Source organism: Pinus tabuliformis, chromosome 1_2 (assembly GCF_031772625.1).
Source record: "Pinus tabuliformis cultivar Carrire ecotype Pingquan chromosome 1_2, CPIR1, whole genome shotgun sequence".
In the NCBI taxonomy this organism is placed as follows: Eukaryota; Viridiplantae; Streptophyta; class Pinopsida; order Pinales; family Pinaceae; genus Pinus; species Pinus tabuliformis.
The window spans coordinates 810,180,800-810,192,817 of NC_142298.1; positions in this window are offsets into that span (position 1 = coordinate 810,180,800).

Sequence of the window (12,018 nt, forward strand, 5' to 3'; positions counted from 1 at the left end):
GGAGAAAACTACTCGGAGTGCCTCTTTTTTCTTTGGTTTACAGACACCTTGTAGGTTGCTCTTGGAGCTGATGTTGGAGGCTTCTGCTTTATCCTCATTTGCTACAGATCTTGTTTCCTCCCTGTGATGCTTGTCGTCTTCTGACGGTTCGAGTGCTGGGCTCGAGCTATTCTTTCCTGCTTCCGGTTCCTTTACGTGCTTTTTCTTTTTGTTTCTGTCCAGGTCTGACATGCCTGATCCTTGTATTGGACCTTTCTGTCCTTGGGCTGCCATTCCAGTGTTATTGCCTGAGCTGTCTTTTTTTGTTTCGTAGCCTGGGATCTTGAGACCTTCCGCCGTTTTGTTCATATGCATCACTGCGTCCCGAAAGGATGGGGTCCCCATGGACCCCCCCTCTGTCATCTGTCGGGCCAGGACCCGACCTCTGTGAGAGAGGACCTCAAATCGATGCTGGTGCGCTGCCAGGGTTTAGTGGGAACGGACGAAGAAGCTGGAGGGAAACCCTAGGGCCTAGTTGCAGAGCTGTCGTTGCTGCATGCATGAGGCTCACATCATGGTAAAAACAACAATATTGCTATAACTTGAAGACAAAGGAAAAATCAATTTTTCAGTTTCCTTATTTGTAGCACAATTTACTATTTTTGGCAGTTTTTCGGGTCTTGAACTTCTGGAGCCGTTTTGAGGCCCTAAATGACATATTTTTGGGAAACACTGGGAGCAACATGGGTTTATAGATTGATGTTTCTCACTCAAAAGTTGTAGTCCTTGGATAGATCTTTCTAACGAGGTATTGTGCGTGTCAAATGGAGATCGTATGCCAAAGTTACGACCCGGGGAAGTTGATGTACCAATTTACCCAAACGGGCCCATAGTTTGTTGCTTCATCTCCTAGGGTTATGTTTTTGGATGTTTAAGGTTTTCCATTATTTCTCAACAATAAATAGGCCTTTGAGCCTCATTGTAAGACAGTTCAGAGGCATGCAGCCACCACATCTCTTCTCAGAGATAAGTTACCATCGCCCGAGCTAGTTTATTTCCATTTCTGTTTGTAAGCATATTTCAATATTTTACATCAATGAAATGAAGTATTATTTCTGTTGCATCTCTGTATTTATGGTTATAGCTGTAATTTGCTACATTCCTGTTTAAATTCGGATCATTTTCCCTAGCTATAATAAACTAATTGAACACCCACTAGGATTTGTTACCCAACATTCAACTTGGAATGCATGTCCCATGACCTTGGTCTTAGTTTTCCTTTATTAACTTTATTACATGGATTTTTAACCAGGGCTATTATAGAAATAATAGTTAGTGTGGTGTTGAACTTTGAAAAGACTTCCCACTTCTTGTGCGAAGAAATGAGGATAGCCATGCAAGTTCTTTTAAATATTAACAATTTTTTGTGGATAGAAGTAGAATGCAACTATTTCCCTTTCGCATGAGACATGCGAAGTAAGGATAAGTGAGCATGCCTTGGTAGTCTGTAAGTATTTTACTTTATGCATGTAAGTTATGAATGGAAAGACATGTTTGATAACCATACACGTGTAAAGATTAATAATTGTGATTTGGTAGCTATGTGATTTTATTTAATAAATGTGTGGTAAGAGAGACATTTATCGATACTTTGTATAGAATTTAATGATGCACATTAAAAGATGTTATAAAACATAACTAGAAAAGATTTATTGTTTGGATTTTAAAAAATATTTTATAATCATGATGTCAGAGTTTGATGATGGTAGTAGCTGCAAGAAAATATTGTGACTTGCACGAAAGGTGGATTATTTTTATCATTATGGTAGACAATGAACTAATTTTCCATACAGAATGAGGGATTGTCAATGCAGGATAATCTACTACAGGGAACAACCAGGCCACAAAGACATAGTGTTTCAGTATTTGTGGGTAAATGATATCATGATTAATGTAATCACTTCTAGCTAGTTATGGTGTATTCACGATGATATTTCTTTGTAATATTTTATGACAATGGTCAAGGGATAGACTTCCTTACAACCATTGAGTGAGGGGTGAACACCATCATGAGACATTTAATAAAATTAAATGAGGATGAACCACATTAGTTGGTTCGAAACGTCGACCCAATCCTTACAATGTGATTAATCCGAAAGACTATTCTCAAAATTAAATGTTTTCTTGTTTTTCCCTATGGGGTTTCTAGGATATATTGGTGTCCAATTATGTGTTTACCTATTGTTCCATTCTAGTGATGTTTCTTGCTTACATGATACTGACACTTACATTATCAAATGGGTGATTAACTAGCCTAATTCATGAACGATGAAAAATATGTAAGATTACAATAGGGAGCTTTATGTTAATATATTGCAACAATGGTTGTTATGTTATGTAACTTACTATTTCATTCTTAAAGTTACTTTATGTAATGATGATGATTTTATAGAATACCCAGTTAAGGGTATAGAATAAGTGATCTGAAATTTTACACGCTAGTAAATTCTGTGAAAATTGTCTAATCCTATGTATTTTTACACAAGGTTACCGAGGGATGTTACATTGAAAATTTCTATTATATTTTATCAAAACCTTGCTGGCATTCTTATTTTTTCTGGGAAAAAATGTGGTCTCATTAAACTATCTAGAAAATTAAGAAGGTGAAAAAGCACTGTGATTGAGGGGCGATGAGAGAACAAGGAGACCAATGAAAAGCTTTGGTTAATGTTCCCACTTACTCTTATTTTCTCTTAATGACAATATATAATTAAAGGTGATGTGAAAATTGGATGCATCTTAGGCGACAAAATCATGACACTTATATTCTCGTAATTGTGGTGAAGCTTCGCTTGTGGAAAGTGAAGATAGGAAGGACTAAGGCTATAGTGGCTGGGTGATGCTAAGCATAGATTAATTAACCAATGAATCAAATGAATCTATTAATCTATTAGTGAGGAAGAGGACATGATGATTGTGACCTAATTTAGTGAGTATTCTAAATATCAATGAATTGGGAACATACCTTAGAAGCCATTTTCACTTTGTTCGTTGTGATTAAATTTCAATAAAAAAAAATTCACATCGAACAGAAGCATAATTGCTTAATTACATTTAAAAAAATTGTGAAAATGATAAAAATGATAAAATAATTAGTATTTATTCACTTTTCATTACATTTTAATATTCAACATGAAAATATAAAGAAGAAAAGTAATAAAATGTTAAAAAATAATTGATTATTTACCGTAGCTTTCCATTATATTTCAAAATGGGAATATAATGCAAAAATGAGAAGTTTTTAAAGATAAATAAAAATGGTAAAAATAACTGTTTGATTCCTCACTTTCCATTACATTTCAATATAGGAATACCACTGGGAAAAATGAAAAAAATGTACAAATAAATCAGAATAATAAAAATTATTGAGTTATTTATTAACTTTGTATTACATTTTAATATAATAATATTCTAATATGCAAATATTCCATTACATTTCAATATAATTATTTGTAAAGATGAATGAAAATGATAAAAAAAGAATTTGTTGTTTATATTTACTTTTCATTGCATTTCAATAGGATAAATATGGATAGAAAAAAATGAAAACTGTGTGCAAATGAATGGAAATAATTAATTAATTACTTTTTCTTTTTATTAAATTTCCACATAGAAATATGGGTGGAAAAAAATGAAAATCTTGTGTGTAGATGAATAAAAAAGAATAAAAATAACTAGTTATTTATTGTCACTTACTATCACATTTCTAAATAAGAATGTGATTGGAAAAATGAAAATTTTATACAAATATATAAAAGTGATAAAAAAATTAGTTGGTTATTGATATTCACTTTCCATTACATTTCAATCATATATATATTCCAATACAATTTAACATTAGAATATAGTAGGGCAGTCACAACCATCAAGGCACTTCATGATATATCTGACATTAAGATGATTAAAAAAATCATAAAAATTAACTAAATTATAACTTTATTTTAAACCATAATAGATCCATATTAACTCTGAATATACCAAGCTACTAGAGGGATTAAACCTCTCAATATGAAAACCTACTTCTGAATACAAAACTTGACAAAGGGTTTGCACCTAGAGAGATTTGATTCCTCTCAACTCTTAGTAGATCCACAATTAAAATAGATCTATGGTGGTTTTGAGCAACACACTAATGGAATGTTTTAATATATGAAGTTCTTTTTCCACCTATTTTATATAATATATAGGTAGTTAAGATTGAAATATTTTATTTATGATTCACATTCTAGACACTAAAATGTTAATACATGCCTTCTCATATTCAAAATGAAAAAAATATATTCGAACTATTTTTGTTATATATATATATATATATATATATATATATATATATATATATATATTAAAAGTTGAATTATTTGTTAATAGAATAAAGATTTTTTAGCTTTTTCTCTAGGTTAAAATATTTTACTCAACAAGCATATTGAAATATTTGATTTATAACTCACATTAAATATTTTACATACTATTTAATATCAATAATATTATGTTTGTATGTCATCTATAAAATCTATAACACTGTTTTTTTCTTTTTCTTTTATTTTATTTATTGATATTTTAAAAAAATTTAATGTAAGTATTATTAAATATAACATTACTTTTATAGGGTGCACCTCGGCCCAATTATTACTATCAGTACTTAAAAAAAAAATCTATGACTTAAACATGTATGTTTAAAAATATAAATAAATATACACATTTGGTTAGTTTTAATTAAAAGCCTTATAAAACATTCATAACTTCACTCATTCTGTCCTTACTCATTATGTTCTCTTTGGTTCATTTTTAATATTAAGACCATACATTAGAGAGATGTAGTAAAACAAAGTTCTTTTTACTCTCAAAACCATAAATAAGATATTTCAATGTTTATGTCAATTAACTTAATTTTATATTAATTTTGAAGAGATAAATAAAGAAAACAAAAACTTATATTCACCTTAATATAAGGTAAATAAACCATTTGAATATATCTATATGTGTGTGTGTGGGGCGCAATCTGATAAAGAGATCAATTTTTTTTTTCCTTTGTAAGTTTGGCAGGACTACATCTTTATTATGTCCAACATATAAAGTGCCTTAACTAAGGACTACATTTTCTTCATGTCCAACATATCACCTCGATAGGGGCGAGGAATTGAACCAATGACTTCACACGAAGGAGCGCCTTAACAAAACACCACATCACCATCTATTCAAGATTAATGGATAAAACTAATTATTTAAAAAAAAAATTGTAATTTATTTAATTTTAAAATAAAATAAATATATTATATTAAAAAAATATTGATAATAATTTAAAAAATTCAATATAAGTTAGAAATTTATAAATAATTATTTCGTAAAAAGTAAAAAATCTATTAACCGGCTATAAAACCATTGTCCACCAAAAAATCCTTCTTATAAAATAGCTTATCAAAATCGTAAGTGACAACCTTTTATATTTCGATCACTTTAAGATTTTTCAATATGTGAATGGTTTATTTAAACATCTACTTTATTCTCACCAGAATGCTATGATTGTTTTATTGAATTTGTTTATCCAACTTGTGGAGTGGAAGACTTCCTCTAAAAATAAAATATATATTTATTGATCGTGGAGTGGAAGAATCCCGTGTGCTTTTCCACTTTATCACTTCAAGAATAATATAATATATTTATCACTTTAAGTCTTCCTCTAAAAATATAAAATATATTTATTGATTGTGGAGTCGAAGAATCCCGTAAATGGAATAAGCGTGCTTTCCGCTTTATCACTTCAAGAATAAGTGGGAGACAGTGGAAAATAAAATAAAATAAAAAGAAACGACGTCTTCCTCATCACGATGTTTGAAATGGAAATTAGGACGGCGACAAAGACGGCGAAGACAATCGGTGCGAAGATCTGGTTGTTGGTCCCATTTATTCATTCTTATGAAAGGTAGTGTTTTGAAGATGTGGTTTAATGGAAAATAAAAAAATAAAGGTGAAATAGATATTTAATTGTTTTGTTCTGAGAAAATTGACCGACCGACGACTTAACGCAACAGAATCTCTTCGCCCGTGGAAAGTAAAGATGAGAGGAACGTGGGTGAAGGTGAGCATGGAGTAATTGAGGAAAGATGTGGAAAATGTGTTGATTAAAGTTGGAAATTACTCAAATAATTTGTTAAATTGTTTAATAATTTAGTTAGAAAATAGTTGTTATGGAATAAAAAATATTTTATTTCAGTATTATAAATTGATAATATTAAATTTAGTTAAATAATAGCTGTTATGTAATAAATAAATATTATATTTTGATATTATAAATGGAATATTAATATTAAATATTATATTAAAACTATCTTGAAATAATTAATATTGAATATTGTAATAATATTGTTTAAAAAAAATTAATTTTTAATATAGTTTGTTAGAGTTTGACTTATAATATTAGAAAATAGTTGTTATGAAGTAATTAAATGTATTATTTCGAAATCATAATTGTATATCAATATATTTTAATTTGAAAATATAGGTGGAAAAATATTAGAAATTTTTTTGAAAATAATAAGTAAAATTATTTAAAACGATAAAAGATTGTAAAAAAAATGGAAATAATAAAAACAATAGAAAATAATTGATTATTTGTATTTACTTTTCAATTAGATTTTAACATGAAAAGATGAGTGGAAATGTTAAAGTTTGTGAAGGGAAAAAAACATTTATTTATTCTTATTTCTCATTATATTTCATATTAGGTGAAAATATGACTAAATGGAAATAATGATTAAAAAGTAATTCATTGTTTGCATTTATTTTCCATTACATTTCAACATGGGAATGTGAGTGGAAATGTGAGCCGAGAGGTGTTGTAAATATTTATTAGTTACTTTTACCATTGTGGACTTAGTAATTTACAAAGTAGAGGAAAAGATGGACTCTTGAATAGTTTTGAAATGGTAATTAGTTACTTGTTTTTGTTTCCTTAAAAAAAAAACATTGTCTCTATAAGAAGTCCTAGAATTTAGGGATGGGGCTTCATTATTTCTCTTTTACCAAACACTTAACAGTTAGGAGCAGTTATCTCCTTTTGTTTCTCTTCTTTTTCCCAAGGACGACCAAAGGAGTAGTTATCTCTTTTTGTTTCTCTTCCTTTTCCCAACGAGGGGGAATGGATGGCGGGGGGTAGGGGGTAATGAAGAGATAGGTAGGATGTTGCCTATAAGTAAATTCCTTGAGCTGGACCAGAACCAGTGGGAAAAAGACTTTAGTGAACAAACTTCCTCTGTGGAAGGAAAGTAGAATTCTAGGATGGACTTGGAGGTCTTGATGCTAGTGAATTCAAACTGCTACCTAAAGTGATTGCTCTGGAACTTGAGGAGCTCGAGGGGAGAAAATTGGACGTAATAGCCAGCTACCTAAAGTGATCTCTCTGGAACTTTAGGAGCTCGGGGGGAGAAAATTGGACGTAATAGTCAGTTTCTCGTTGGAAGGGTGGCGTGGCCTAGTCCGTAAACTCTTGGTCGTCTAAATAGCAAATAAGTGTTTAACTAGTTAAGGGTTTGGTTACCCTTTTGTTTTAGAAAAACACTACTGTGAGTAGTTGGCTTGAAAGCCTCTATTTATTTATTTTGAATAAATTGCATATCTAGAATTGAAAACCATTGTTTATTTGCTTTGAATAAATTATTTATTTGTTTGAATAAATTGTAAAACTAGAATTGAAAACCACTGTTTAGTTTTTTGAAGAAAATTGCAAAAAATGGTTTGGAAGCCACTATTACTGTTTAATATTTTGCACAAACTGGAACCATTGTGTGCAAATAGGAATTGTTAAGAAAATTTGCAAATTAAACAGTTATGGATTGGAACAGAGTACTGTGAACTTAATGTAGATGTAGGAAGTCATAGGAAAAATAGTAACCCATTGTAGGGTGCTAGCTATAAGTTTGGATAGAAAATATTCATATTCTAAGAGAAGTTGTAGAACTCTATGTAGAACCATATGGGCTTACAGGGTTATTTCTAACACTTCTTAACGCTGACCGAGGAATGTCGTAAATAAAAACTGCGTAAGATTTAATTAAGTAATGAAAATCCTAAAGTGAAGAGTAACGACATCATTCCAGATTGGTTCTTCACAACCAAACAAGTTGGTACAACCCGAAGAACGGTTCTCAGGGATGACTACTAGGGTTAAAGAGTTCATGCTGTTTTTCTTTTACACATTAAATAACAAGTAAGTCTGAGCCTATGGCAGCCATTAAAGAGGCTAGATAACCAAGGGAATTAGTCGGTAAATTGGCAACCATTATTTACTGAAAGTAATAAATTTAATATAAAAAATATATAGAAAAGCTCATACACAACATATGAGTTAATAAGATCGAATCAGAAAGACTTAATAGTTGGAACTGAAAGAAAAATACAATTTACTTCAACTTAAATGTTTACAAAAAAACATGAAGAATTCCCTGCTCAAAAATAACTGTGACATTACCTAATTGTATAATATTCATCAAGGATGAGACATTTATTTGGTCCTTAGCACAAGGAAAAATATTCATAAACATTTATCTAGTTGTTTTACACGAAGGGGCTGAAACCCCATAATATATTACAACAATTAACAAATTAAAAAGGCAGCATTAACGGGCACCGAAACCACTGTTTCGCAAACCATGTCGAGACTTTATGACAACCCAGAACTCATTGTGAGAGGAAAGCAGTTGTGGCAGTTAGGGTGATTCAATCCTAGTATATGAAAGAATAAAACTCATTATTAACCGTCGTGCAGTTGTGACCCCACATTCATAAGAAGACAAAGGGTTATGGATGAAACCTAACACGCTGGCAAGATAAGAACACATTTAGCAGAATTCCAAATGAGGGTAGCTAAAAATGTAAACTTTAGTGACCAAATTACTACCTACGGAGAGCCATTTGGGCTGCGCCATGCCAACTCATGTGAAAAATTAAGGTTCGGTGGGTAAAGTTCTTGTGATACAATTCTTCCTTTAACCAGGTCTAACCAGACACTGCTACCCAATTGTATGCACTGTGTTAGAGATTACCTAAGAATGTGTTATGGGTAATGTCTCTCCTTCACTAGGGAGTGAATATCCGAGACCAATAGAGTTACTTGCACAACCAAGGTAAAAATTGGGTTAAATGCATAATTTACAACGAGTTGCATCTGGATTATTCAAGTATCAACAGGTAAGATTATGCAATTAGGATACATATAGGTGGAAAGAATTCCAATGATTGAAACCCTCTTTTGCTATGGTCATGGTTGCAGAGCATCCAAACCCTAGAGAAAATGACAGAATGAGTCTCAACTCTAGAGCTGGGAAAGGGAATTCGTTACCTCAACTCTTGTACATTAAGTTATATATAGATATCATCATCGGAGGCAACAAATGTGATATATATCCAAACCGATAATCTTTGGTATTTAATTTTCTAGGTAAAATACCAAAACATTTTTATTGTTTCAAAAAAAAATAATAACACCAAAGCTTCGACCTATAAGTATATGTAGGTGTATTTAAAATCAAGATTGTAGTACAAGGAATTTGAAGGTTCATGTAATAAAGATAAAATAAAACTGTGTAATGATATTATTCAATCCATATGGGTAGAGGTTCATGTATTAATTTTTTTTTTTTTTTTTTTTTATATTTATTAAATGTTGGTTGTTTGTGGCTAGTGTATGTCACAAGTGGTATCAGAGATAGGGTTATTACACTAAGGCCTAGATGGATATATGTAGAATAAAAAAAGTGATTATGATGCATAGAGGAAGCTGGTTCAATATGAGATGGGGAACAGGGAATACCCCATCAGGAGGGGCAACCAGAAGATTTGGCCCAACACCTGTACTAGAAAATAACCCAAAAATTTGGGTACAACTGGGCAAAGGAACCCATAACACGAATGTTATGTTGTTAGAAATTGTTCAGCAATTATGAGTAGAGATGATGAACCTAAGGGCTTATAATGAAAGGTTACAATTAGAAAAATAAAATATTATGAAAATCCTTTCAGATAGGCAAAATCAAAGGAATCCTAATCCCAGTTAGGATGAAGGAAATAGAGAGGAGTTTCACAAACAACAAGAAGACCATCTAGAGTTTGAGGTAGGTCGAGATGGAAATGAAGAAGAATATGATAATTTCTCCAGTGGGAAGGGAGTTAAAACATAGAAAACCAAACTTCAAGGGGAGTTCAAAAGCATCAAACCCTCGACTTAGGATTGAGAGGCTCAGGAAGCAGCAGAAGCCTAGTTAATTAATATGAATAAATACTTTCAAATATGTGAATATGAGGGTAATTTAAAAGAAAGACTGGAAATATACCAACTTCAAGGTAAAGCAACCTTATGGTGGGAAGAAATTAAAATCGTTCGAGGGATTGATGAGCAGGAAGTTACGTGGGAACAATTTAAGAAACCCTTTAAGGACAAATATTTGACTGAGCGATTTTATGATGAAAAGGAAAAAGAGTTTCATGACTTGAAACTAGGGCAACAGTCTATGGATGATTTTATAACCAAGTTTACTTCCCTTCTAAGATATGTTCCTTATATTCTGTGAAGAAAAGGCCAAGGTACAATGCTTTATCAACAATTTACCTATTTTTACGAAAGAAGATTAGCATTTGATAACCCTATGACAATGGACAAAGTGACTTGGAAGACTCAAATCTGCTATCATCAAATGAGGAAGAAAGGTGAGGGTACCAAAAGTTGGATAAGTAAGAAGGTGCAAAAAAAAATTCAGCCAATAAGAATGCAAGAATTGTTGGCACAAGGAACCCAATTTGGAAAGTGATGAATGGACCATCATGCAGGAATCATCAGAAATTTAGAACGTAGAATTAAGAAAAACATACTGAAGCATCTAGTAAGCCAGAACCCGATCAAGATCAGAATACCCCTTTACAGTGTTGGGGTTGTGGGGAACCCTACTACTATAAAAACTGTCCCCACCATGCAAGAGTTGAACAAGGTGCGCATATACAAGAGGGCTCCACCATTGGTGACATGGAAAGGAGCATACCAAAGATTAATGAAGCCTTAGAGGATCATCAAGCAGAGTATCAACGAGTGATTTTGGAACTTGAAGGTAAAATATTTAACCATCTTGTTTCCATTTTGATAGATCTTGTGCAAGCCTAAGTTATGTTAGCCCAAAAATAGTTGATTGGTGTCATACAAAAAGTGTAAAATTCAGAAATCCTTGGCTAGTACAGTTAGCCATAGGAGCTAAAAGGAGAGTAACTGTGAAAGTAGAGAATTGCATAGAATATTTAGCTGGGAAGCAAGTCAAGGAAAATTTAAATATGTTGCTGCTAGGCTCCTATGACGTACTAATAGGTATGGATTGGCTGGAGCAACACTGGACCTTAGTACATTGTAAATAGAAGACAATTAATTTCCTTACGGATAAGGGTATCAAAAAATAAATCCAGGGTGTTAGAAGCGAATTCAAGTTACGCCGTATTACAACCCATCAATTAAGGAAATGCATTCAAAATGGATTTCAAATTTATGTTATTCAAGTGGTTTACACTAACTCTAAGGGTAAGATATCTTCCTTGGAAAAGATACCAGTCATTCAGGAATTTAAAGATGTTTGTGAGAGATTTTTCGGCGAAAATCACATGGAATATCATTTGTCGACGTGTTTCGAACCAACTAGTGTGGTTCATCGTCAGTGTAACTTGTCCTGACGATGAAACACACTAGTTGGTTCGAAACGCGTCGACAAACGATATTCCATGTGATTTTCGCCGAAAAATCTCTCACAAACTTGATATGGATCACAGAAGCCTGAACTCTATAATTTAAAGATGTATTTCCAGAGGAGATCCTAGGATTGCCACCCAAAATCAACATTGATTTTACCATATAATTAGTTCCGGGAGACACTCTGGTATCTAAAGCCCCTTATAGGATGAGTGTTCCTGATTTGACATAAATAAAGATGCAGCTCCAAGAGATATTGGACA